Source organism: Rhineura floridana, chromosome 2 (assembly GCF_030035675.1).
Source record: "Rhineura floridana isolate rRhiFlo1 chromosome 2, rRhiFlo1.hap2, whole genome shotgun sequence".
NCBI lineage: Eukaryota > Metazoa > Chordata > Lepidosauria > Squamata > Rhineuridae > Rhineura > Rhineura floridana.
The window spans coordinates 153,607,282-153,634,062 of NC_084481.1; the positions used below are offsets into that span (position 1 = coordinate 153,607,282).

Below are 26,781 nucleotides of genomic sequence, written 5' to 3' on the forward strand. Positions count from 1 at the left end.
TGTAGAAGTCAGGAAGAGTTGTTTGTACAGAATCAAAATGCACACCTTAGCTGCATAGGGTTGGAATCCTGAAATAATCATGCTCAGATATTTTCCTTTTATTCTTCCATAAAAATTCTTTCTAAAAATGTTGATGTATCATTCATATGAGGCTGCTCTGTGGAATTTGAGGAAGAAAATGTGAGGGGGAGAAAAAGAAGAGGAAGACACTGGAAAAAAGAATATAAAAGTGGGGCATTGGTAGTTCTTAAATGGGAGGATTTCTTTGGCTTATGATCCCAATGACTTGTTGGCGCTGAGAGAATGAAAGCAAAAAGGAAAGGAAAGCTATAGAAAATATTTAAGCTGTTCAATGATCTAACATTTTTTGTTCATGATTATGATTAATCATCAGCATTTGAGCCAGTAAATCAATTAATTGAATTTAAATGTAAAACAGTTTACATATCAACACAGTTTCTTTGGCAGATAAGTGAGACAATTTATCAAAGAAAAGTCTCCAAGTGGAAAGAGGTCATTTTTAAAATTTTCATTCTCATTTCCTGTGACAGTAGCACAGAAAAAACAAAATAGCCTAGAAATATTTGTTCCAGCCAGGCCAAAATTTTCATGGGTCTGATTTTCATATCAAAAATGCTGGAGTGTTTTTTATTATTGTAACGAAAACGAAATTGAAACTAAATAGTTCCAGGTCTGCCATACAAAATAATAAGCATGATCTTAACTCGCCATCCTTCCAATTAAAATTAGCTCCTGCCGATTAATCAGCTAAAGGTTAGTTAATCTACTAGTTCAGCCAATTAAAATTTACACTACAGCTACAGAAATGACATACTAATACTATGATAAGGCAGATATCTTGGCTTCCCAGACAAGCAAAAGGAAATTATGGCAAAAAGGAAAGGTTTAAATAGAGACAGTTGTGTTTGCATTCTATACAGACTGAAAAAAAGTGGAAGCAGCAGCAACACTGGTTTGAGAGAAGATGGTGCAAAATGGTTTGGAACTTTGCCATTATTTATACAGAGACTCTCTGATGGAACCTGCCTCTTCAGGTAACATAATTCTATCACTCTGGAAGTGCTGTCAATTTCTCCCCTCCCCCTTCCCAGCTTTTTGGCCAGGAGGGTGCTAAGATTAATGAGAGGCAGTGATCGAAGAAAAATATCCCATTATCCCTACCCTTTGGCAAGCATGGGTAATTAGTGGAACCTTTTGCAAGAAATATCATTTGTTTCAATGTAATTGCAAAATAATTATCTCATATGGTAGGAGTATTAACTGTGTTGATTGATAACATGTAGGTAATATATGAAACATCTGCTTCAGGAACACATGAGCCACACAACACAATTTTAATTGGTCAGGTCAGCATTAATGTCCTGCAATTAAGCGTATCAAGGACTGTATTGATATTGGAAGTGCTTGTCATACACATTCTTGTTGATGTGACATGAGGAAAATGGATTCTCCTGGAAAGCTTCTACTTGGAAGATGGGAATCTTTCATATCTGCCCTTTTCAAAGAATTTCTGATTGGACTTTTGAGCCTTTCTAATTAATTATATAGACTGTGATGCATATCTAATAGAATTTATGAAGGAAACACAGGACAGAGAAAAGGAAGTGGGAGACAGGGAAGACTTCATGGAGCAGTTTATTGAGGAATTGCTCGCACTAGCTCCTTCTCTGCCTCTTCTTGATGGGATGAACCCTCTGGGATAGCGGAGGTCCTTCATCAGTTGTGAATTGATCAGGGTCCCTGTTCTGCCCTGGTGTTATTTGTTATGTAACTCAATATATATAACCCTAGTACCATCTTTAGAACTATTTTAATTTTCTGAATGTACATCTTTTGGCAACAAATCAAGCCTTATTATCTATTTATGCATTGATTGCTTGTTCCTATATAGTTTGGGTGGTATTCAGCAAAATAATTGTGCAAATAATTACAAAAATAATTGTGCAACTGGAATAACTTCTGATTGTGTAATGGGACTCCCTCCCCTCCTCCTGCAAATGCCCTGCAGCACCCCCAAATCTGCTTCAGAGTGTTGGGGGAAAACCCAGAACAGATGTGGGGGGGAGGAGAGGGGGAGAAAATGCCATTGCATAAGAAAAAATCCCTGCACCAATGGAATGTTCACCTTAACTCTATGTTGAATATTACTCTAGACCATTTCTACAACTCAGAAGAAAACCTTATTCTCTGCCACTCTGAGTTGCAGCCTGGAGGGCATGACCTTGCATTGTCTTTTATGATCATCATCATTATTTACTAATTTATATACCACTTAATGCCAATATGGCTTCTCAGCAGGCTTCAAGGCATAAAAACCAATTGTACAACCTTGTTAAAATACAGAATAATTAAAAATATGCCATAATTAAAATATACAATGAAACAACCCCATTAAAACATTAAAATATAATGGGGTGTGACATAATACAAAATAGCTGCCATGGGGGCATGGCATAACAAAATTAGAGTGGGCATGAGCAAGCTTTTTCCATAATTGTATTTCCATACTAGAAAAGGCTTGACCTGTTGAATTTCTGCCTCCCACGAGAACTATGTTTCCCCCCAACAGGCCCACCCTTAGCATGTGTGGGGCCCGGGGCAAAAGCATATTTGCCCCCCCATGGGGCAAAAACATATTTGCCCCCCCATGAGCACCACTTTCATATTTTCTGTTTTATCTCGATCTCGACTTGCATTCATTATAAATATCTAAAATAACAATAATAAATTATAGATAGATCTATGAAATTAAAATGAAATTATCACAACGTAAACAAAAAATGGATTAAGAAAAAAGGACATGCAGTGGTACTTACGTTTTAGTTGTCGACACTGGGTCCACCACTCCCTCCAGGAGATTCCGGGCATCTGTTCCCAGAGCTGATGGGAATAAGGTGCTTCTAGTTTTGTTCTGAAAGCGCTGGGAAATTCCCACTGTAGACCGAGGGAATAAAAGTGAGTGAACAAGCGCTGAAGCTTTTTCATAGTGCCCGCAGAGACTCAAGGCAGTCACAGGAGGAGGAGGCGCATGCTTGGCAAAAGCGCAAGGTGGGTTGGCAAGAGAAATGCCGAGGAGAGGAGCACACAGAACAGAGGCAGGCAGGCAGACTTTGGACCAGGGATGGGGAACCTGTGGACCTCCAAATATTGCTGGACTACAATTCCCATCATCCTTGGCCATTGGCCATGCTGGCTGGGGCTCATGGGATTTGGAGTCCAACAACATCTGGAGGGCACTAGGTATCCTGCATCCCTGATTTAGGTCAGCCATTTCAACAAAAAACTTAACTTTTTTGGGGGTGTAACGTATACACCTAAAAGTGTAACACTGGAATGAAGTAAATGAGTCTGATTCAGGCACACTTCTCAGAGTGGAGATTATTGACTACAATTCCCTGTTAAGTATATACTCAGTGGCAAACCTGGGTTTCCTTAATGTGTGAAAAGGTGCTCCTGAGAGATCCAGGATTCGTAGTGGCAAACTGTACTGTACCAAGTATGTTTGTTTTTTGTCACGTCATATGTGGAACCGCCCAGGGTAAAAACAGCCCTTGATCATGTACAGACAGCCTTGCCTTTGCTGTGTAACGACACAGCCTCCTGATACACTTTTTAAGGTAGACAGAATGGCTTCTGGTTACAGAGGGTGTGATGTTTTCAGTCAACCTGGGGCCCCGGGGTCTCTCAGTTTAGTTTCCTGAAAGCCTCTGACTTTAGAGAGCATCTCCCCCACCAGATATGTGTGCGGGCGGGAGGCTGCTTTTACTCCGGCGGAGGGCACTCTGCGCACACTCAAATGCAGTCTCTTTTTTAAATTATTTTTTAAGAAAACCTGTTCCAAGTGTTCCAGGTTGAGAGTGGCGATTCTCCTTTATAACCCCTAACTTGTAAACATGCCCTCCTGACTGCAATTCAGTGCCAAAAAAAGGCCGGCCATCCATCTCCCCTGCTCTCCTTTCTCCTGGAGCGCATCTCTCATCTTTCCCCCATTTGCTTCCTCGCTTGCATGCAAACATGCATTGCATTGTGTTGCTTTCCATCGTATCCCCGTCGGTTTGTGTGCAACAGCCGCCCCCTGCAGTCGGAATTAATCTGTGCCGGCCGAGCCATGTGAGCAGCGAGTCAGGTGTCTCCCCACCCTGCCTTGGCTGGGGGTGGTGCCAGGGTCATGTCCATCACGTTATTGCCTTGATGCCAAATCTTGGCCACAGATCGCAAAGCGCGGGCCCCCCCAAAGTGAGGGGCCCAGGGCAACTGCCCCGCTTCCTGGTGCCTAGGGGCGGTACTGCCCCCCAAAGCCAACATTAAACCACTTTGAAGTCTTTATATTCAAATGGTAGATAAATTTTGCTAAACAAATTAAAACGAATAAGCTGAAGCCTAGACTGCCATCTTGTACCAACTTACCTGGAAGTTAGCACCATTAAACATAAAGACTTCTGAGCATACATGTATATCATTGTACTAAAAGTTAACTGTTACAGTGAATTCTTAATGAATCCTTTAGCTCTTGCAAAGCAGAAGACATGCCTAAGCCTTTGCAAAGTTTTCCCATTTGCCAATGGGGAGGAAAGGAATTCTTTAACATTCACTCACACTTACTGTGTAGTACTATTTGCAGAAAGTAATTTAAAGGCACTACCTGATCTCAGGCGAACCCAGTGTAGAAATGATGCATCCTGGTGGCTAGGGAAAAAAGGAAGGGCAAACAAGGAGATTCCAAGGACTAAGAAAAACAGACAGAAGCAGGAAAAATGCACTAAAACTGATGGCAAAATAGCAGCTCTTGGATTCCTGTTGCCTGGTGTCCAAATAAGACACATATCAATCACACCTCTGTCTTCACTCATTGGCTAATAACAGTGACAGGCAGGAGTAGCCAGGCTGGCTCATTTCATAGAGATCACTTAGAAGGGTACCTGCACATTTTTTAAAAATGAAAGTTCGCATTCTGGGCTACCTGCTGGGGCACCACTAAATGCCTTCCCCTGTGGGCAACAGGCTGATGACGCCCACCCCCTCCCCATCATAAAAAAGAGCAAGAACCTTCCCCCTCTGTTAACAACCTGTAATATACTGTCATGAACCATTTCTGCTGCATGTTTAAATACCACTTTAACTCTATGTGACCACTCTCTTTTGACACATAAGCATATGTGCTGGGAAGATTATGAGTTTGTTATTGTATTTGTACATAATTCTCACATGCACTTAATTTTAGTCCCTAGAAAACAGGAGTAGCTAGCCTGTTGCCTACATCTCCTATAATCTCTGGCCATTACTTATGCTAGCTGTGGCTGATGGGTGTTGGAATCCAATAGCATATTTATTTATTTATTATTTTATTTATATCCCACCCTTCCTCCTGACAGGAGCCCAAGGCAGCAAGCAAAAGCACTATACAACATCATAAAAACAAACTTTAAAACACATTAAGAAAACATCTTTAAAAACGTTTCTTAAAAAAGAGCTTTAAAAACATCTAAGATTAAAAACGTTTTGTAAAAGGATTAAGAACACATTAAAAAGCAATTCCCACACAGATGCAGAGTGGGATATATAGATGTGGGGTATACAGATTAGTCAGCTCTGCTTGATAATATGGGAAAACTCAAAAACAATCCTAAAATTATGGCATGGAGAAAGTACTATAGACTTTGTATTTTTTCTTGAGAATTGTGCTGTTTCCAGGAAAGTTTGTTTTAATTTACAGAAAAACGAATCTGTGAGCCCATGGGGTAAAACAGTCTACTTGGATGCAGATAGTCTACTGCAGTCTGTAGTAGACCATTTTCAGCGAACCTTATTTGATTTATCTGTGAAATAAGTTGTTCTAAGTTGTTCTCTGGAATGTGTTTGTTCCCAGTGAGTTGTTGAATCTTCTGCCTTGGGCTCATAGCCAATGAAGCAAGGGTGGTGGACAGATTACGATGGTCCGCCCCTGAAGGCTAATGAAATCCACTGGATTCCTGACAGCTCTGGGGTAGCTTCCAGTAAATAGAGCAGGTGACACTTTTGAAGCCCTTGTTACGCTGTGGAACAATGGTTCTTAACACGGTTGACCTCTCTGGCATTATGGAGCCCAGTTTGCACCTTGGTACACCAGTGAACTAAGGGCAATGAAACAGACTGGATGACAGCTAGAGTTCAAGCGGCAAAAGATGTGCTGCAGGCTGACTGGGCACATAATAAAGCATCATAATCACACCTACTGTGTGGTGGTGAGGGCAGCAAAAAAGGCCCACTTCCCTGGCTGCATCACATCCTCAAGTAGCCATCCAGTGGAGCTTTTTCATATTGTTAGGGGTGAGTTAACATCAACTCTAGGAAATGGAGTTTTAGACCCTCAGAAGCCCACTGTTAATTGTTTGCAAGGCATTTTGAGGGTAAAGTTGCTCACCTCCATAACAATCTTGATGCCCCATCTGCATTTCCTGTAATCCACAGTGAAGTGTCTAGTCCAATGTCTGATGCAACTTTGTGGGATCTGTTTCAGTTGATGCGGCCTGATGCGGCCTGATGACATGGACAAGGTGCTTGCAACGATGTGGCCAGCAACGTGTCCTCTAGAACCTTGCCCTTCTTGGTTTATTAAAACTTGCCAAGGGCGTATGACCAAGTGGATCCAGAGTGTGGTCAATGCATCTTTGTGAGAGGGATTGGTCCCAGCTACCCTGAAAGAGAAAGTGATCTGACCGCTCCTGAAAACCCCCACCTTGGACCGATTGCTTTGTGACAACTACTGCCTGCAAATACTCCCTTTTTAGGGAAGGTGATTGAGAAGGTTGTGGCTCAGCAATTGTCAGTACTCTTAGGTGAAGCAGATTATCTTGACCCCTTCCAGTCTGGCCTCAGGCTGGGTTATGGGACTGAATCGGTCTTGGTCACCCTGATAGATGACCTTTATTGGGAGAAGGACAGGGGGAGTACAACCCTGTTATTATTGATTTCTCAGTGGCTTTTGATACCATTGACCATGGTATCCTTCTGAGCTGACTTGGTGAGATGGCACTGTTTTGCAGCAGTTCCAATCCTACCTCCAAGATTGTTTTCAGAGAATTGCATTTGGTGATTGTCTTTTGGCTCCCTGACAGTTGTGCTGTGGGGTGCTGCAGGGTACCATCTTGTCCTCAGTGCTGTCTATAAGAAGCCCCTGGGAGTTGTCATCAGGAGATTTGGGGCAAGGTGTCAGTAGTATGCTGATGATACCCAGCTCTATTTCTCTGTAACAACTTAATCAGGAGAGGCTGTGCAAGCCCTGAACTGGTGCCTGGACTCGTGGTGAGCTGGTTGAGGGCCAGTAAACTGACCCTCAATCCTAGCAAGATAGAAGTATTGTGGGTTGGTGGTTCCGGAGTTCAGATAATTGGTCAGTTGCCTGCTTTGGATGGTGTCGTACTCCCTCTGAAAGGTTCATAGTCTGGGGGTGCTCCTGAATGCATCTTTGTCAGGAAACAGGATACCTGAAAGATCATCTACCCCTTATATATCCAGTCGATCACTACGCTCTGCAAGTGAGGGCCTCCTGCAGATACCATCTTATTAAGAGGTCCATTCTGCACAACATAGGAAGCAGACCTTTAGTATTGTAGCACCAACCCTTTGGAATTCCCTCCCCTTAAATATTAGACAGGTTCCATCTCTGTTATCTTTTCAGTGCCTACTGAAGACCTTCCTTTTTCAACAAGCCTTTTAAGTAGAGACCTTATCTCAGTCTGTGTCTGTGTTGTAATTGCTTCTTAAGATATTTTTAAAAGTTTTTTAATGTTTTGTTTTAATATATTTTAAAGTCTGTTTTTTAAATGTTTTAGAGTGTTTTTAGTGTTTTTGTTTGTTGCCCTGGGCTCCTGCTGGGAGGAAGGGCAGGATATAAATTTAATTATTAACAACAACATTAAGCATTATCTTTTGGCTCCCTGGCAGTTGTGCTATGGGGTTCTGCAGGGTACCATCTTGTCCCCAGTGCTGTTTAACATCTATATGAAGCCCTTGGGAGCGGCCAAGGGCTTTGGAGATTTGGAGCAAGGTGTCAGCAGTATGCTGATGATACCCAGCTCTATTTCTCTGTAACATCTGAAACAGGAGAGTCTGTGCAAGCTCTGGACCAGTGCCTGCACTCGGTGATGGGTGGATGAGGGCCGATAAACTGAGTCTGAATCCTAGCAAGATGGAGGCATGTGAATTGGTGGTTCCTGAGTTTGGATAATTAATCAATTGCCTGCTTTGGATGGTGGATTCGCGGTCTGGGGATGCCCCTGGATCCATCTTTGTCACTAGAGGCATAGGTGGCTACCTGTGGCCATTTCTGGACTGGGATAGCCTGATCACTTTGTCCATGCTCTGGTAGCCTCCAGGCTGGATTACTGTAATGCACTCTATGTGGGGCTGCCCTTGAGGTTGGTCTGGAAGCTGCAGCTGGTGCAAAATGCGGTGGTGCAACTTTTCACTGGGGCAGGGTATCACCAACATGTCACCCCACTGCTGAATGAATTGCACTTGCTGCCTATTGGGCTAAGTTCAAGGTGCTGGGTTTGGTGTACAAAGCCTTATACAGCTTGGGACCGGGATACCTGAAAGACCGTCTTATCACTTATACACCCAGCCAATCACTGCACTCTGCATATGAGAGCCTCCTGAAGATACTATCTTATCAGGAGGTCCGTTCTGCACAACATAGGAAGTGGACCTTTAGTGTTGTGGCACCTACCCTGTGGAATTCCCTCCCCTTAAATATTAGACAGATGCCATCCCTGTTATCTTTTTGGCACGTACTGAAGATCTTCCGCTTTCAACAAGCCTTTTAAGCAGAAACCTTATCCCAGTCTGCATCTGTGCTGGAATTAATTTTTAATATGTTTTTAAATTTGTTTTTTTAAAGATATTTTTAAGGTTTCTTGTTTTAATATATTTAAAAGCCTTTTGTTTTTCAGATATTTTAAAGTGCTTTTGTTTGCTGCTCTGGCCTTCAATTTTAATAAATAAAAATAAATAATAAAATAAATGCTACACCTACCATGCGGCAAAGATCATGACTTTGTATTGTTCCTGGAATGCTGGTGAGGCTACTATAAAGCTATTAAATGTTTGTGCAAGGCTTCCTTTATACCTTATTACTAGCCTGATAGAAGGATAATTCCTCAGCCTTTCCTGAAGCTTGTGGGGTTTTAGCTATTTAATTATCTTCTTGTCTTGTTAAAGAAGGCCTCTTTTTATGGACAAAGAGTGGTGTTTCACTTTTGCTCAGGAGACTTTATTGAGCTTGATATCAAGAGTTTTAGGGCCCCAGGCTGGGAATGGTGTCACTGTGGAGACTATGCTAGGATACATATTTCAGACGGTCTGTTAGTGGAAAACTAGGACTTTAGTCTCAGCTGTGGGAAGATTGTGTATAAAAATTTCCCTAAAAAGACTGCATCACCCTCCACTGTGGTTGTGCAATATGTATAGTATCTTTGTTCTTACTATGTGTACTGACTTGTCTTCCGTCTACCAGAATCTGCCTTTCAACTGAATTTACCTGGCTGGCCATACACAGGCTATTTTATTTTAAAATGTCTAAATTCTGTTTTTATGTTGCATACCACTCCATACAAGCAGATAAATGCTGAGTAGGCCTCACTCACAGATTTCAAAACGTGGGGTGGCATGGGAGCCCTACCCTGCCACCACTTCTTCAAACAACCATGCTTTGTTCACAGTTGTCTGAAGAGAAACCCTGACATGCAAGCTCCTGCTTGCATGTTGGGCCTCCACGTAATTGGGACATGCAGATGTGCGGTGGCTCTACATACTCTTCGAGCAACTGAAGACAATGTCATGTTGGGAGTCTAGGCTAAAACACAGCTCCACTCCACATAATCACTGGAACTCCAAAATAGTCATTGTTGTGTCCTACATGAGAATAACATGTGAATAGGGTAATGTGAAGTGGATTTCTGCCTGTTCTGGTTGCTGTACAGAAGGAAGTGCAGGACGGAAGTATCATGTATGGAAAGAAGTGGGGAGAGGGAGAAGTTGCATATAGGCCCAGATCACTTTTCTGATCTTTCAGGGCAGCATCTCAACTGGGTTGCTGCTAAAGTAGTTTGCTCATTTGCCCATAGGCATCTGGTTGCCCACTGTGAGAACAAGATGCTCGACTAGATGAGCTACTAGCCTGATCCAGCAGGCTTTTCTTATGTCCTTAAGTCTAGCTCACTACCATTAATATGAATTGTTTGTTCAGTGAATATGAATCTTTTGTTTAGTGAATCCTTTGTTTAGTGAAACAAGCGTACCCGTTTTAGTTTGAAATATTGGCGTATGATAAAGTTGTATTCAAATGGCCCCTCAAAATTCTTCATCCTATTTTCAAGTAGAGAAACTTGTGTGTGTGGGGGGGGAGGTTTCACCAAATTTCTCTAGGCATAGAAGAATATTTTCAACAATTTCTTAGTGGTGGAGTTCACGATCTTTAGTCCATACTCATGAATGAATACAAGCCTACAAGCAAGAGTACCAGCAGTTTATATAAAAAGCACTATAGCAGCAATGTATGTTTTCATTCATGAGTATGGACTAAAGACTTAGGCACTTTTGATTCAGGAGATACTCTTCCTGTCTCTTTAAAAACTTTATATGTACGAATTTAGTGTTTGTTATTGCATGTATTAAAAAACTTAGAAATTTTTTTTAAATTTTTTTTGCATAAATTGGAATTGTAATGACCACATACCCTAACTTTCTGTAAGACACAGTTGCATCTGTTATGGTTGATTTTGAACTTCAGATCCTAACATTATTTTGGGTCCTCCACAATGGTCCAGACCTGCTTTTGACTAAGCTCCCTCGCCTGTGATCACCTGCTCTCTCACCAATGTTTCAGGCCACATTATACCTCAGAAGCATCTATATCTGGTCAGCTTACTTGACCTTAAACAACAATTTCAAAGGTGTTGTGTGTTTTTTAAATTGAGTCATGAATATAAACAGGCCTGTCACCAGCGAGCAGCTAGGTTGGGCACTGGCCAAGGCTCCCTTCTTAGGCTGGGAGGGTAGGGCTCCCACTTTGTGACCCATGCTGGCGTTGGGTCATAGGGTGAATCATGTCCAGTGACCCGATGCTGCTGTGGAGTGGGAGCTCCACCCTCCCAGGCAACATTCCCGATGCAGGTGGCATGGGCTTAAATAGGCCCGCCCCACCTACCTCCCATGTTGCCAAATCATCATGCTGTGTGAACACACTGGACATCACCCAAGATGGCACGCTAGTGTGGCAATGTGAGGGGTAGGTGAGGCAGACAGGCCTATTTAACGGCTTTGCCTGCATCGGGATGGGGGTTGGGGTGGGAAGCATGATGGCTTGGGGCAGTCTGATGCCCAAGGGCCCAGTCATGCCTGGTGCTGGCCCTGTATATAAAGCTTAACAGGAGCCCTGCAACCACTAAGGGCTCATCCAGACGACTGCAAAATGTGTGATGCCCGCTATGTGTGTTCATTATTTTTCGGTCGTCCAAATAACATCTCATGCTGTTACACATTTTCGCGGGAAATCCGCTCCTTGCAATACCGGCAAAAATGCGATTTGCTGTTTAAAATCGGGAATCATCCGCTGTGCCTTCAGGAGTTAGGATGCAATACCGTGGACTTTACAGCTGATGTGCGGTTTTTGGACGTTTCCCCTTCCCCCTTCTCCTCATTCTAGCCAATCACGTATCTGCACTTTTGCGCATGTGCAAGAATAAGCCCAGGAAAATTGAACCAATCATCGCAATGGTGGGGTGTTGGGGGGGGGTCTGCAACTACTGCGCAGATGCATTTTATTTTTTGCCAGCCTGCAAACTGGGCGGCCGCTCTGGGTGAGATCTGCAATGCACAGCAAGCGAGAAAGGGGAGGTGGTCGGTTTCAGCCTGCCTCCGAAAGTCTTGTCAATTTAATTCTACTTGCTGGGGGGTTTGCATTTGTTTAAGTGTAATATCGCAAACAAGAAAAGGGCTTCTGGTCAAAGCCTGCTCCGGAAAGCTTTGTCAATTTCATTCTCTGTGGGAAGGAAAGGTAGAAGGAGGGGGTGACACGTTTCTTGCTTTTTTGGAGAAATAAGTGCATTGCCAGCGTGTGTATCTCCTTAAATATCAATAAAGGCAGAAAAGCATACATTCGTTTAAGTGTAATATCGCAAATGCAAACAAGAAAAGGGCTTCTGGTCGGTTTCAAGCCTGCTCTGGAACCTTTCTCAATTTCATTCTTGTGGGAAGGCAGGCGTGAAACCGACCAGCAGCCTTTCCTTCAGAGGCGAAAACTCCTTTACAGCCATATTGTGCTTCGTTGCAAAGGGGGAGAGGAGCATACGTAATTTTTTTGCTGACCAATTGGTTGATAGGGGGAGGTTTTAGAGGCGGAGCTTGGAAAAAGCGAAAAGAATGTAGGGATCTTACCGCTGCGTGTGCGGGTGCAAAAAAGCGTTTTTTTCCATTGGGAAAGAGCGAACTAAAAGGCAAAGTCAGGACTATCAGATGACAAACCGAATATGGAAACCATGGATTATCCTGCTCCGTTTGGATAAGCCCTAAGACTGGGAATCCAAATTTATCCACTTTATACTCATCCTGCCATGTGACCGTCAACAAGCTATTGTTGTTTAGTGCCTCAGTACCTCTGTTTGTTAAATAAAGAGTGTAAGTCATCTTTGACATTTAAGCAGATATTTCTGATGAGAGCTATGTCTCAGCCAGGGCTTTTTTGAACTTGTGATTTTTCATGTTAACTTCTGTTTCCTAAAGAATAAATTGAATATACTGGGTTTACTACAATATATATATATATATTTTATCTTGTAATGTATTTGAAATGGTGTAGCATTTATATTATCAAGATGAATTTGGGTGAATTTGTGCAGAAAAGCAGCATACAAATAGAATGAATGAATAAATAAACAAACAAATGATAAGTAAATGAGCCTATGTATTAGGCATGCATCCCAAAATCACTATACTTTGTATACTTTGAACTTTTCTAATTCTTGTCACCTTCTACTGAAATTTCTTCTTATCACTGAAAACTAGCATGACATCCTTGCTGTTTATTTCACACAGTTTGTCAGTTCAGATATCTCATGTATGCCTTTATGTTTCGCAGAACTAGTAAGCTACCTCTGTAAATAAACATGTATATCACACAGCAAGTGTTCTGCTATTTTAACACACACCATTGTTGAAGATGAAATTATTATTCCTGGTAGGCTCATCTCAGAGCTTGTCAAATTAGTGCTGTGTCTGTAACTGTATATAGCTTCATTTGATCTACTGAGATTTACCTTGTGGTTGATGTAAAATGAGCCAGTTCCTCATTATTTTTACATTTCTTTAGTGCTGCGCTTGACTCACATGAAGCTTAATTTAAATATTAGTCTACCTCCATTCCATTGCTGCCTCTTTATACACATACAGCCAGAATCTATTCCTTCTCCTTCTTCCATACTACACACAGGCTCATTTATCCTTCTATGCCTGGCTAACTTGGTTCATATGACCATGAATATCGTTATAAGATGCATGTGAGGCGCCTTGGAAGGGAGTGCTTAGAAAACATATTAGAATGAGAAATGCTATTTCTGAATACCAAGATACTGAGATGACGGATATAACAGGTGAGCTGAATAAGGTAAAATCCTTTCTGTCTAGTACTCAGCCCATTGGCCTTCTCAGCAAGTTGTAAGATGTGGCAATTACCCTCCCCGTTGATTAATATAAAAGAATGTACTCACCTACATCCAAGTCCACTAATTCATTAGAAATTATCTTAAAAATGCTTAATACCTTACACTTATAAAAGAGATAAACAAGATACATCAAATTCAAAATACAAATACAAAGTACAGTAATAAAGGTTTTAACAAGTCTGTGGTTTTGAATCATGGATTGTGTTTTCTTTTGTGTTCCACTGGTTTGCTATTGAGCAAATAGAACCAGGATTGCAGGAACCCAGAGATGGTTGATGCAAGCCAGAATTTGACATGTTATATATGAGCCCGGATTGGATCCCCTGATTAATAATAGGCTGGAGATTTTGGCCTGATTAATGGTCATGATGGGTAAATGTCATTAATCTTGAAAGATTAATAACTCTCTCCAAGCAGAGGTAAGAGGAACAAAGAAAGGTGAATGCTGACTCCCAGTCCAGATCTTTTTCTTGAGAGAAGCTGAGGTGAGAAAGGGAATTACACCTAAACACTTGGAATGGATTGAACAAAAGGCAGGAATATAGTGAAGAAGTGAGCAATGATTTATTGGCTGTTTTTGAAAGAGTATGAAAACTTACTTTTTAAACTTCTGACTATTATACTAGTCAGAATATAATAGATAGTACATAACATAATCTTCCTCTTTTGAGCGCCTGCCTTAGATGTTCAGAAAGTTCCATTAGTGACCCTAATTACACGGGTGCATCAGTTAAACGAGCAATAGGTTATGGACAGTTGTTCCATCTTAATGGAAAGGAAAAAAAATGCCTACTGTCACTGAATTCCTCCTCCCCCACCCACATAAGTAGAAACACTTTCTGTCTAACCTAACTGTTTTTCTCCATGTTTTATACTGTATTTTTACCTCTTTCCAAACTGTGTTTCTTATAGATTCTGGCCACGTGAAATGCCTTTGTATCTCATGCTTTGAAGAATCATAGAATCATAGAATAGTAGAGTTGGAAGGGGCCTATAAGGCTATCAAGTCCAACCCCCTGCTCAATGCAGGAATCCAAATCAAAGCATTCCTGACAGATGGCTGTCCAGCTGCCTCTTGAATGCCTCCAGTGTCGGAGAGCCCACTACCTCTCTAGGTAATTGGTTCCATTGTCGTATGGCTCTAACAGTTAGGAAGTTATTCCTGATGTTCAGCTGAAATCTGACTTCCTCCAACTTGAGCCCATTATTCCATGTCCTGCACTCTGGGAAGATCGAGAAGAGATCCCAGCCCTCTTCTATGTGACAAGCTTTCATGTACTTGAAGAATGCTATCATATCTCCCCTCAGTCTTTTCTTCTCCAGGCTAAACATGCCCAGTTCTTTCAGTCTCTCATAGGTCTTGGTTTCCAGTCCCCTGATCATCCTTGTATGCATCCTTCTTGAAGTGCAGAGATCAGAACTGGACACATTATTCAAGATGAGGTATAACCAGTGCTGAATAGAGGGAAACTAATACTTCACGCGATTTGGAAACTATACTTCTGTTAATGCAGCCTAATATAGCATTTGCCTTTTTTCCAGCCACATCACACTGTTGGCTCATATTCAGCTTGTGATCAACAACAATTCCAAGATCCTTCTCACATGTCATATTGCTGAGCCAAGTATCCCCCATCTTATAACTGTGCATTTGGTTTCTTTTTCCTAAGTGTAGAAGTTTGCATTTATCCCTGTTGAATTTCATTCTGTTGTTTTCAGCCCAATGCTCCAGCCTATCAAGGTCCCTTTGAATTTTGTTTCTGTCTTCCACGGTATTAGCTATGCCCCCCAGTTTTGTATCATCTGCAAATTTGATAAGCATGCTTTGTACCTCCTCATCCAAGTCGTTAATAAAAATGTTAAAGAGCACTGGGCCCAGGACCGAGCCCTGTGGTACCCCACTCGTTACTTCTGCCCAGTTTGAGAAGGAACCATTGATAAGCACTCTTTGAGTACGATTGTGGAGCCAACTGTGGATCCACCTGATAGTTGTTCCATCCAGCCCACATTTAGCTAGCTTGCTAATCAGAATATCATGGGGCACTTTGTCAAAAGCTTTGCCGAAGTCGAGGTAAATTATGTTTACCATACTCCAACAGTCTACAAGGGAGGTTACCCAGTCAAAAAATGAGATAAGATTGGTTTGGCAGGATTTGTTCTTCATAAATCCATGTTGGCTCCTAGTAATCACTGCATTGTTTTCAAGGTGCTTACAGTCTGATTGCTTTATAATCTGTTCCAGAGTTTTTCCAGGGATTAATGTTAGCCTGACTGGTCTGTAGTTCCCCGGTTCCTCCTTTTTGCCCTTTTTGAAGATAGGGACAATATTAGCTCTCCTCCAGTCATCGGCACTTCACCAGTCCACGATTTCGCAAAGAAAATAGCGATTCTGAGAGTTCTTCAGCGAGTTCTTTCAATACTCTAGGATGCAGTTTATCGGGCCCTGCTGGTTTGAACTTGTTCAAAGTGATTAGGTATTCCTTGACCGTTTGTCTATCAGTCTCAAGCTCCAATCCTGCCCCTTCTACTTCATGTTTTCCGGGAGGGTCATGGACCCTTTTTTGGGAGAAGACTGAGCTAAAGTAGGAATTGAGCACTTCTGCCTTTTCTTTGTCATCTGTTATCATTTTGCCATCCTCATTGAGTGGCTGTGCCACCATTTCTTTTCTCTGCCTTTTACTATGGACATACCTGAAGAAAGCTTTTTTGTTGCTTTGAACTGCACAGAGTATGTCTGTGCTGTTCAGAAAGAGCCTTTATGGTACATTTTCCCCATATTGTTTTAGCAGAGTATGCAAGTATTGAGATTTCTGTTCTGCTACTGTATGACTTTGTATTTCCCTTATACCTTCTCTTACTGTATTATATTATTGTAAGCATCATGCTACCCGTGAACACTTCTGAGCAGGTAGTGTGGCTGTGCTGAAGCATTCACAGGTAGCATGATGCTTATAGGCGAGGAAGGCAAGGAGAGGCAAACTTTGGCTGCAATGGTGTGGCGAGGAGTAGGAGGCAGCAACGATGATGAGAGGGATGACTGGGCCTAGTGGGTGGGGCCTAGCTAGGGCCTAGTGAGTAAGTGAGTGAGCAGGAGAAGCAGCAGCAGCAAAGCCATAATGTAAGTGGGGAGTAGGGGGAGATTTGGAGACCCATGCAGGGGCAAGGGGAGGGCTTTGGCAATCTGTATGTGGTAGGGTTGGGGTGGGGTGGGGTTGGTGAGGGGGTGGGGATGGCTATGGTCATCTGGCAGAGGTGGGGGGGAGTGATCGGGGGCATCATGGCAGAGAGAATGGAGAGATGGCTAGGGGGCACCTGGCAGAGATACTTGGGGGTGCAGTGGGGTGGGGTGTACGCAGGGTTGGTGAGTGAAGCAAGCAGGGGCAGCAGCCCCTAGTAATAAATATATGCTTGTGGGTTGGTTGTTTTACTTCAAGGTTATGTTTGTCATCTGCCCACCCATCCTACCCCTTACATTTTAAAGGAGCTGCTTGATGCAAAATGCATTTTTAAAAATCCTATGTCTCTCTTTTCAGTGTGGCTAGAATATGTAGTTGTGGAGGAATATGTATCTTTTAGGTGTGCTGATGACGTGAATTCTCAGTGAAAATAGAATGTAATCTGCTGGGGATGGATTGCTTTGAAAGGAGAGTCTTAGTTATATGGTTTTTAGATGGTAGGTTGTTCTAAGACTGGGTGGGGAGGGAGGGACTTTTATGATTCCTTCAGTGGTTTTATTTATTTTAAACAGGGCCGGCACCATACTGTACAAGGCCCTTGGGCACCAGACTTCTTAGGGAAACCGCGGCCGCCATCTTCGTTAAGGGCAATGGTAAAAGACAGCAGACAGGTAGGTGGGGTGTGGGGGGTGCAGATCGTGGAGGGGCGGCTGAGGGGCCCCCTGTAGCTCCAGGGGCCGTTAGGCCAATGCCCCACCTGGCCGCCCTTTAGAACTTGCCCTGCATGCCAGCATCGTGTTGCGGGTGCATGGTCCATGACCTGATGCTAGCATGGATGGCAGAGCGAGAGCTACATCTACCCATCGCCAACAGCAGGGGTCCCTCTCAACCACAGAGGCCCTTGGCCAGTGCCCAACCTGGCCACCCTCTGGCACCAGGCCTGATTTTAAAACATGATTGCACCCTGACTTTCTCCTTTCAAGGTAGCGTGCAAAATCAGAATAAAGCTATTGCCATTAAAATGCAAATCAAAGTATCTAAGTAAGTATCCAGATAAAATTCACTGTAAGATAAGTAGCAGCAGCAATGAAAACAAGTATCGATTGAATGCTCAGGAAGATAGAACAAAGTTTTAGCTTGGCACCTAAAAGACATATGGGTAACCACTAGGAATGGAGAAGAACTTTTGTTCGGTATGCATTTTAAATTGTACTGACTTAATTCATTAACCCTGGACTTGTGTGTGGATTGGGCAGCACCTATAAATCTGATTATATATACTTTTCTGAAGTTTGCACTGCAGCTTCTATTTTAAAAAATGTCCACAAAAATATCTTAAGGAAATTTGTACTGAAAGTTGTATTTTAGGGAAAAATACACTGAAAGCTTAAAAATGCATATTCTAGGGGGAGAATGAGTTACAATGTGTATAAAATGCACACAATTTAAAAGCATTTTCATATGTCTCTTCCTTTTTAAAAATTCTGCAAAAAATGGGATGGAGTGGACCTATGATTTAGTGCATGAGAAACTGACACAGAATGTAAACAAGCTGATCAGTCCATCCCTGGAAGGTATCAAATGAATATTTCTGTGGAGGGTACTGCATTTCTTTCCCTTGCTACCTGGTGCTGAGTGGAACTCCCTCCCACAAGATCTACAGCACGCCTCTTCCCTAAATGTATTCCGTAAAGCCTTAAAGACCTGGCTCTTTCAACAGGCCTTTGGGATTTCCGGGGAGGGTTAACTTTTATGATTGAAATGCCTCCTACCCTGCACTAGTATTGTTATCGCCCCTGTATCGTTGTACTGTTCATATATTGTATTATTGTATTTTACTGTATGGTGTTTTAACTCTTTACATGTACGTCGCCTAGAGTGGCCATCGGCCAGATAGGTGACACATAAATTAAATAATAATAATAATAATAATAATAAACAATCAATTCTTGTAGCCCCTCCCAGTGTCCCTGATGTTGCCCTGCACACAGGGGCATGAAGAAGGGATTAAAAGGACAGTTTTCTTGTTTGTTTGTTGCATCTCTAAGAAGTGCAGGGCAATGCAGGGAACAAAATACTTTAAAGGTCCACCCAGTCCACAGCGATGGAACCTCCTGGGTTCATGGCATTTGCTTTAGCATGCTGCTGGTGTTGTGCCTTGTTGCTACGTTCAGGCAATCTCTAAACTATGGTTTGGAGGATCAGGAAATTTTCAAGGACATAACCATCCCTTCCTTTCCTTGCCCCTTCCCTCTCCCCTCAAATGTTGTGCTTAATATGTTACTTCCTGGTCTAATCAAGCCATAGTTTGCCATTACCTGTAAACTATAGTTTGAGTGAGCTGTCCAAACCTAGTAGAAAAGAAAGAAGATGCTGAACAGTGAAGACCTAATACTCTTCTGGCTTTTGACATTCTAGTGTTTTCTTCCTCTCTTCACCACCTATTTCCAACAGGTCAGCAAAGGCACATGTACCTGTAGGGTGCTGATGTAGCACCCTCTCCTTCAAGCCTACTTTACTTCAGCTTGACTTCTGGAAAAGAACAAATATTTAACTGAAAGCCCCATAAAAAAAAAAACCCTAAGGTAAGGGATGGCAATTCATCATGTGCTCCTAAGTCTGTCATAGGGCTAGGGGTACTTCCTATTGTGATATACTGTCAAGCTGTATATGTTCAATATGCTTTCTCTGCCTTTCCCTAGAAATGCTTTGCTTCTCATGTATTTACAGGGCTTGAAATTGTTTCAATGTGTTTGCTTGTTTGAAAAACTGGAAGTCATCCATGTCTAACTGCTAGGTCTCAAGGCATTGTAACGGCATCCTCTGCTGTGCATTCTACAGGCTTCTTTGAAATGATGGGGATTTTGTTCTTTTGCTTTGGAAGAGTATCCCACACTCTAATAGATTAATCTGAAAAACTCTCCTTAAACCTGAATTTCTACAATAGCAACTAGTAGCTTAATTAATAGCAACTAGGCTTAATGGACAATATAAAAACTGACAAATCACCGGGCCCGGATGGCATCCACCCAAGAGTTCTCAAAGAACTCAAATGTGAAATTGCTGATCTGCTAACTAAAATATGTAACTTGTCCCTTGGGTCCTCCTCCATGCCTGAGGACTGGAAAGTGGCAAATGTAACGCCAATCTTCAAAAAGGGATCCAGAGGGGATCCCAGAAATTACAGGCCAGTTAGCTTAACTTCTGTCCCTGGAAAACTGGTAGAAAGTATTATTAAAGCTAGATTAACTAAGCACATAGAAGAACAAGCCTTGCTGAAGCAGAGCCAGCATGGCTACTGCGAGGGAAAGTCCTGTCTCAGTAACCTATTAGCAGAGCTTGGAAAAGTTACTTTTTTGAACTACAACTCCCATCAGCCCCAGCCAGCATGGCCACTGGATTGGGCTGATGGGAGTTGTAGTTCAAAAAAGTAACTTTTCCAAGCTCTGCCTATTAGAATTCTTTGAGAGTGTCAACAAGCATATAGATAGAGGTGATCCAGTGGACATAGTGTACTTAGACTTTCAAAAAGCGTTTGACAAGGTACCTCACCAAAGGCTTCTGAGGAAGCTTAGCAGTCATGGAATAAGAGGAGGGGTCCTCTTGTGGATAAGAAATTGGTTAAGAAGCAGAAAGCAGAGAGTAGGAATAAACGGACAGTTCTCCCAATGGAGGGCTGTAGAAAGTGGAGTCCCTCAAGGATCGGTATTGGGACCTGTACTTTTCAACTTGTTCATTAATGACCTAGAATTAGAAGTGAGCAGTGAAGTGGCCAAGTTTGCTGATGACACTAAATTGTTCAGGGTTGTTAAAACAAAAAGGGATTGCAAAGAGCTCCAAAAAGACCTCTCCAAACTGAGTGAATGGGCGGAAAAATGGCAAATGCAATTCAATATAAACAAGTGTAAAATTATGCATATTGGAGCAAAAAATCTGAATTTCACATATACGCTCATGGGGTCTGAACTGGTGGTGACCGACCAGGAGAGAGACCTCGGAGTTGTAGTGGACAGCACGATGAAAATGTCGACCCAGTGTGTGGCAGCTGTGAAAAAGGCAAATTCCATGCTAGGGATAATTAGGAATGGTATTGAAAATAAAACAGCCGATATCATAATGCCATTGTATAAATCTATGGTGTGGCCACATTTGGAATACTGTGTACAGTTCTGGTCGCCTCATCTCAAAAAGGATATTATAGAGTTGGAAAAGGTTCAGAAGAGGGCAACCAGAATGATCAAGGGGATGGAGCGACTCCCTTACGAGGAAAGGTTGCAGCATTTGGGGCTTTTTAGTTTAGAGAAAAGGCGGGTCAGAGGACACATGATAGAAGTGTATAAAATTATGCATGGCATTGAGAAAGTGGATAGAGAAAAGTTCTCCCTCTCTCATAATACTAGAACTCGTGGACGTTCAAAGAAGCTGAATGTTGGAAGATTCAGGACAGACAAAAGGAAGTACTTCTTTACTCAGCGCATAGTTAAACTATGGAATTTGCTCCCACAAGATGCAGTAATGGCCACCAGCTTGGATGGCTTTAAAAGAAGATTAGACAAATTCATGGAGGACAGGGCTATCAATGGCTACTAGCCATGATGGCTGTGCTCTGCCACCCTAGTCAGAGGCAGCATGCTTCTGAAAACCAGTTGCCGGAAGCCTCAGGAGGGGAGAGTGTTCTTGCACTCGGGTCCTGCTTGCGGGCTTCCCCCAGGCACCTGGTTGGCCACTGTGAGAACAGGATGCTGGACTAGATGGGCCACTGGCCTGATCCAGCAGGCTCTTCTTATGTTCTTATGTTCTTAAAAGATGAAAGGAGGATTCCAGTTCTTGCTGTCATGGTATTCCAGCATTCATTCAAGGTAATCCTTCCGCAGTTAGCATCTTGAACCTAATAGACACATGGAAAAATCGAAATAAAGCTGAGCATAATAAAGTCCATAGTCCCCATTGCTTTTACTTTTCTTCCCTGAAAGTCTTCAGTGCCATTACTTTGCTCTCACACTCCCATAGTTCCATAAAATGACTATTTCTGTTCCTCCAGTCCATGATACGTTTAGATCACTTATTTTATATCACAGATTATCCTCCTGCTGCTGCTACTGCTATTGTTGCCAACTCTTTATTTTCTTCATTGGTTGTCTCAGAGCACAACTCTTATGTTGCCACAACAGAAAAAAAAAGCACTGCTTTGGTAGTACCTGGATAGGTGTGACCGCATGGGTAGGTTATATGATGAATACCATAGTTTCTTCCCATGCAAATATTAATGGCCTCTAGTCTGTGTGACACTGGCATGTGAAGGAACCACATTTTTCCAACTTCCCATATGGCTACTTTCATCTAAAATGTCGGAAAATGGAAATGGACTGCCCTCAAGTCAATTCCGACTTATGGCGACCCTATGAATAGGGTTTTCATGGTAAGTGGTATTCAGAGGTGGTTTACCATTGCCTCCCTCTATCTAAAATGTTACAGGAGTGGAACTGGATAGCACAAGGAAAGTGGTTACATTTGAATGAAGCTGCCTCATTGCAAGCTGCTAGGAAAGGGCAGGAGAAGAATGTCACACACACCCCAAATCTGAATTGGCACCGCATAGCAACAGATTTGTCTGGTCGAAATGTTGATTGTACAATTTGCCTTTCTGTGGCAGTGCTTTTTGCAACTTGGATTCACACTCATTGCCAACAAGCAAGTAGGGGAGAGTAGCCTTGCTGGTAGCCTTAGGTTGCTACTCTTTGCTTTCAAAGGAACAACCACAACAACTGAATAGATTAGCTTTGTTCTGGGGTCTGCGTAGTGGCAAAAAGATGGTGAAATTCTCAGTCACTTGGAATGGCTGCTGGAGATCACATCTTGTTCATTTACTGCTTGCTGTAGTTGCCATTCCCTCTAAAACTGAAGTAAGTTGAAGAACACTTCTCCTACTATCTGGCTTTCTCATTTGTGTTCTACTCGCATTTGTGGGAACACCCAAAATCCTCCTGTTAGGCTCTGTTAGGCATGGAAAGCCATGGTGGGGTAAATTGTGCCGGTGTAACTTACCCCCGTGCCAAACTCTGTTCAGGAGTGGGGCTGCTGCCAGCTGATCCAGCCCGAGCCTGGCAGAGGAAAAACAAGACTTAAAATAGGGTTTGACAGACACCACTCTTTTTGGTAGTGCAGCTTCCACTAGGTCATGTGACCAAGCTGAATGGAGTTTGGAATAGGGGTACATCCCCCCTGCCCTGCTACACCCCCACTACTCCCCGAAAAACCCCTGTATTGGGACTTACCCCAGTTTTGGCTCAGCTTGTTTACCTGGGATAGAGGAATTCAGTGAGAACCACCTATTCCAAACTCTGTTGTGTGGATCTTGGGATTAGATTGTTCCTTAATTCCCTGGCATGTTTGGAGGCTTTGAGCTCCTCTTCTTCTGCTCTGGAACCCACGTTTACAGTGTTACAGAAGAAAGGTTGGACAGCATCATGATTATTTGTTTCCTCAATCAACTATTGTACATCTATGGGATAGCATATAGTTGCTTCTGAATTGTGGTTTGTGCCTATCCTAAAAATGATCCAGAGCAGTTGAAGATACTGTGGAAAATCCCAGGGAAACCAGGAAAGAATAATCCATCTGTACTACTTTTTCCTCATTTGTATGGGCTTTTCTCTGCTTTTGGTGCTTACTTCTGTGGTAATAACAACTTTGCATAAGACTTGTTCATTTACAAAAAATGTTTTTAAAAATAGTTTCTGCATTTTCCCATGTTTTTCACTGGAGTTTTCTCCTGGGTACTTCCTCTATAGATAAACGTAACATTTGCTTCCAGTATGAAAACATTAACACTGCTGCTTTCATCCTAGAGAGATATATTCTGCAATCTGATGTTTACATGAAGCTACAGATGCTTATGCATAGAATTGGTAGTAGAATGTTCAATGTTGTTGTTATGTGCCTCCAAGTCGACTACGACTTATGGTGACCCTATGAATCAGTGACCTCCAAGAGCATCTGTCATGAACCACCCTGTTCAGATCTTGTAAGTTCAGGTCTGTGGCTTCCTTTATGGAATCAATCCATGTCTACTTTGGCCTTCCTCTTTTTCTACTTCCTTCTGTTTTTCCAAGCATTATTATCTTTTCTAATGAATCATGTCTTCTCATGATGTGTCCAAAGTATGATAACCTTAGTTTCATCATTTTAGCTTCTAGTGATAGTTCTGGTTTAATTTGTTCTAACACCCAATTATTTGTCTTTTTTGCAGTCCATGGTATACGCAAAGCTCTTCTTTAACACCACATTTCAAATGAGTTGATTTTTCTCTTATCTGCTTTTTTCACTGTCCAACATTCACATCCAGACGTAGAGCTCGGGAATACCATGGTCTGAATGATCCTGACTTTAGTGTTCAGTGATACATCTTTACATTTGAGGACCTTTTCTAGTTCTCTCATAGCTGCCCTCCCCAGTCCTAGCTTTCTTCCGTTTTCTTGACTATTGTCTCCATTTTGGTTAATGACTGTGCCGAGGTATTGATAATCCTTGACAAGTTCAGTGTCCTCATTGTCGACTGTAAAGTTGCATAAATCTTCTGTTGTCATTACTTTAGTATTTTTGACGTTCAGCTGTAGTCCTGCTTTTGTGCTTTCCTCTTTAACTTTCATCAGCCTTCGTTTCAAATCATTACTGGTTTCTGCTAGTAGTACGGTATCGTCTGCATATCTTAAATTATTGATATTTCTCCCTCCAATTTTCACACCTCCTTCATCTTGATCCAATCCTGCTTTCCGTATATGTTCTGCGTATAGTTTAAATAAATAGGGTGATAAAATACACCCCTGTCTCACACCCTTTCCAATGGGGAACCAATCGGTTTCTCCATATTCTGTCCTTACAGTAGCCTTTTGTCCAGAGTATAGGTTGCGCATCAGGACAATCAGATGCTGTGGCACCCCCATTTCTTTTAAAGCATTCCATAAATTTTCATGATCTACACAGTCAAAGGCTTTGCTGTAATCTATAAAGCACAGGGTGAGTTTCTCAAAACTTTTAATGTGAAAGCACAGCCTGAGGTGCCTGGATAAAGGGCCGTATCACTAGAAACTAAACAAAGTCCTTTTTGACACTGGAACAGTTTTTTCTTCAGCAAAGGAGTAAATGTACACTTCCATTTTTTTTCAATTCTGGAAAGAGCCCTGAATACTTATTATGATGAAAGCATTCTGAAGCTGAATGGCACTATCAGAAACTTTCCAATGATATTTTACTTTTCATTTTAGACGGAGAGTTGAGCACAAACGTAAATCTCTCCCACAAAATAAATGGGACTTAAAAGTGCTTAACTTTGGATGGATCATGCCCTCTGATCCTGATTCCCCTTGGGTCCTGGCTCCTGACTCTCTTTAGACTGCTGCCTACAGCCCACTTCTGACAGAATGTTCATTTTGTGTAGCCACATATGACATCAAATATTCCACTGAAGGACAGCTGGCAGCCCAAAACACATTGGGACCTTGGCTTGGTATCAAAATATATAGCACACATTTTATACTTAAGTCTGCATCATAGTAGTTGGGAATTTCTTCTTAACACACCTTACCATGCAAGAGAGGGCAGCAAATAGTGTATTCTTTGAAGAAAATTGCATAAATAAAGGTTGGCCAGATAGTGAACACAATTTTTGTGTGAGAAACATTTCTAGTATCCCAACAGGTTTCACTTTGGCTTCTAATTACAGACCCATGCATTGAAGAAAATGGACACTTTCAAGTAGATACGCGTAGGACTGAGATACAAATTGAGAACCTCTTAGGGCAGGGGTTGCCAAAAGCCTTCATTAGTGCCACTCTGAGCTTTCTTTTTTATTTTGTTTAAAAAAGTGTGTGTTTGTTTGATTTATATCCTACCCTTCCTCCCAGTAGGAGCCCAGGGAGGCTAACCCTCCTAGACAGAATGTTATGAAGCAAAATGTACAGTTACCCTTTTAAGTAATGTATGTAAACTGAGCTAGCCTGGTTACTCCTGCCTATCAGTGTTTTAGCCAATGAGTGAAGTTAAAGCTTCTGTTTCCCCCTCCACGTTAGTGCACTTTTCCTGCTTCTGTGTATGTTCTGATCCTCGGAATCTCTGTAATTTACCCTTCATTTTCCCTAGCAACCAGGATGTGTCTTTTCTGTGGTGGCTTTGTCTGAGATCAGGTAGTCCCTATAAGTTATTTTCTGCCAATGCTACTTCACAATAAGTCTGTGTGGATATTATAGAATTCCCCCTTTCCCCAAAAGACAGATGTGAAAATTTTGCAAAGAGGCTTACGCTGGTCTCCTGAAGTGCAGGAACTAAAGACCAGGCACTCTTTAAGAATTCACTTAATTTATAGTTAACTTACAGTAACATGCTAATACATGTCTACTCAGAAGTAAGTCTCTTTGTGTAAGTGAGTTCAAGATAGTAGCCGAGGCTTTGGTTTAGGGTTGGCATTGTGGGAAACCAGGGTTCTTGTGCCTTTAATAGATGTGTGAGAGAGAAATTCAACAGGTTAAGTCTTTCCTAGTATGGAAATACATTTATGGGAAAAGTGTCAATACGAAAGTACTCTTTCTAATTTTGTGTTATGCTCTCACGGCAACCATGTTGTATTTTGCCATGCCTCTCGTGACAGCCATTTTGAGACTGGCACTCTTTCGAATTTCAAATTGTTCCCACTGGTCCAAAAAGGTTGGTGTCTTGGGCTTGTGTAAGAAAGCAAATTCTTAACACACAGCTGTGAATTTTATGAGAGGTCAACATATACATGTGCAAAGTGAGGTGGGTCTTATAACAGATTGAACATGTATTTGCTAAGTTACAATTAACAGATTTTAATAAACGAAAATAAGACCCTCATGAGGCTGTAGAAAAGATTA

The 26,781-nt window shown here is 42.1% G+C and overlaps 1 protein-coding gene across 7 annotated transcripts in view; it reads left to right on the forward strand.

Moving 5' to 3' along the window:
- The window catches only part of TSPAN18 (tetraspanin 18), a 302,190-nt gene that overhangs the window by 140,827 nt on the left and 134,582 nt on the right, over positions 1-26,781 (forward strand). For 2 of the 7 annotated variants that reach the window (XM_061610830.1, XM_061610834.1), the window contains 2 exons: positions 17,467-17,565; positions 19,349-19,479. The exons of the other annotated variants lie outside the window; for them this stretch is intronic. The gene's annotated coding sequence lies outside the window, so the exon portion shown is untranslated. The remainder of the gene's footprint in view (positions 1-17,466; positions 17,566-19,348; positions 19,480-26,781) is intronic. 7 annotated transcript variants of the gene reach the window in all.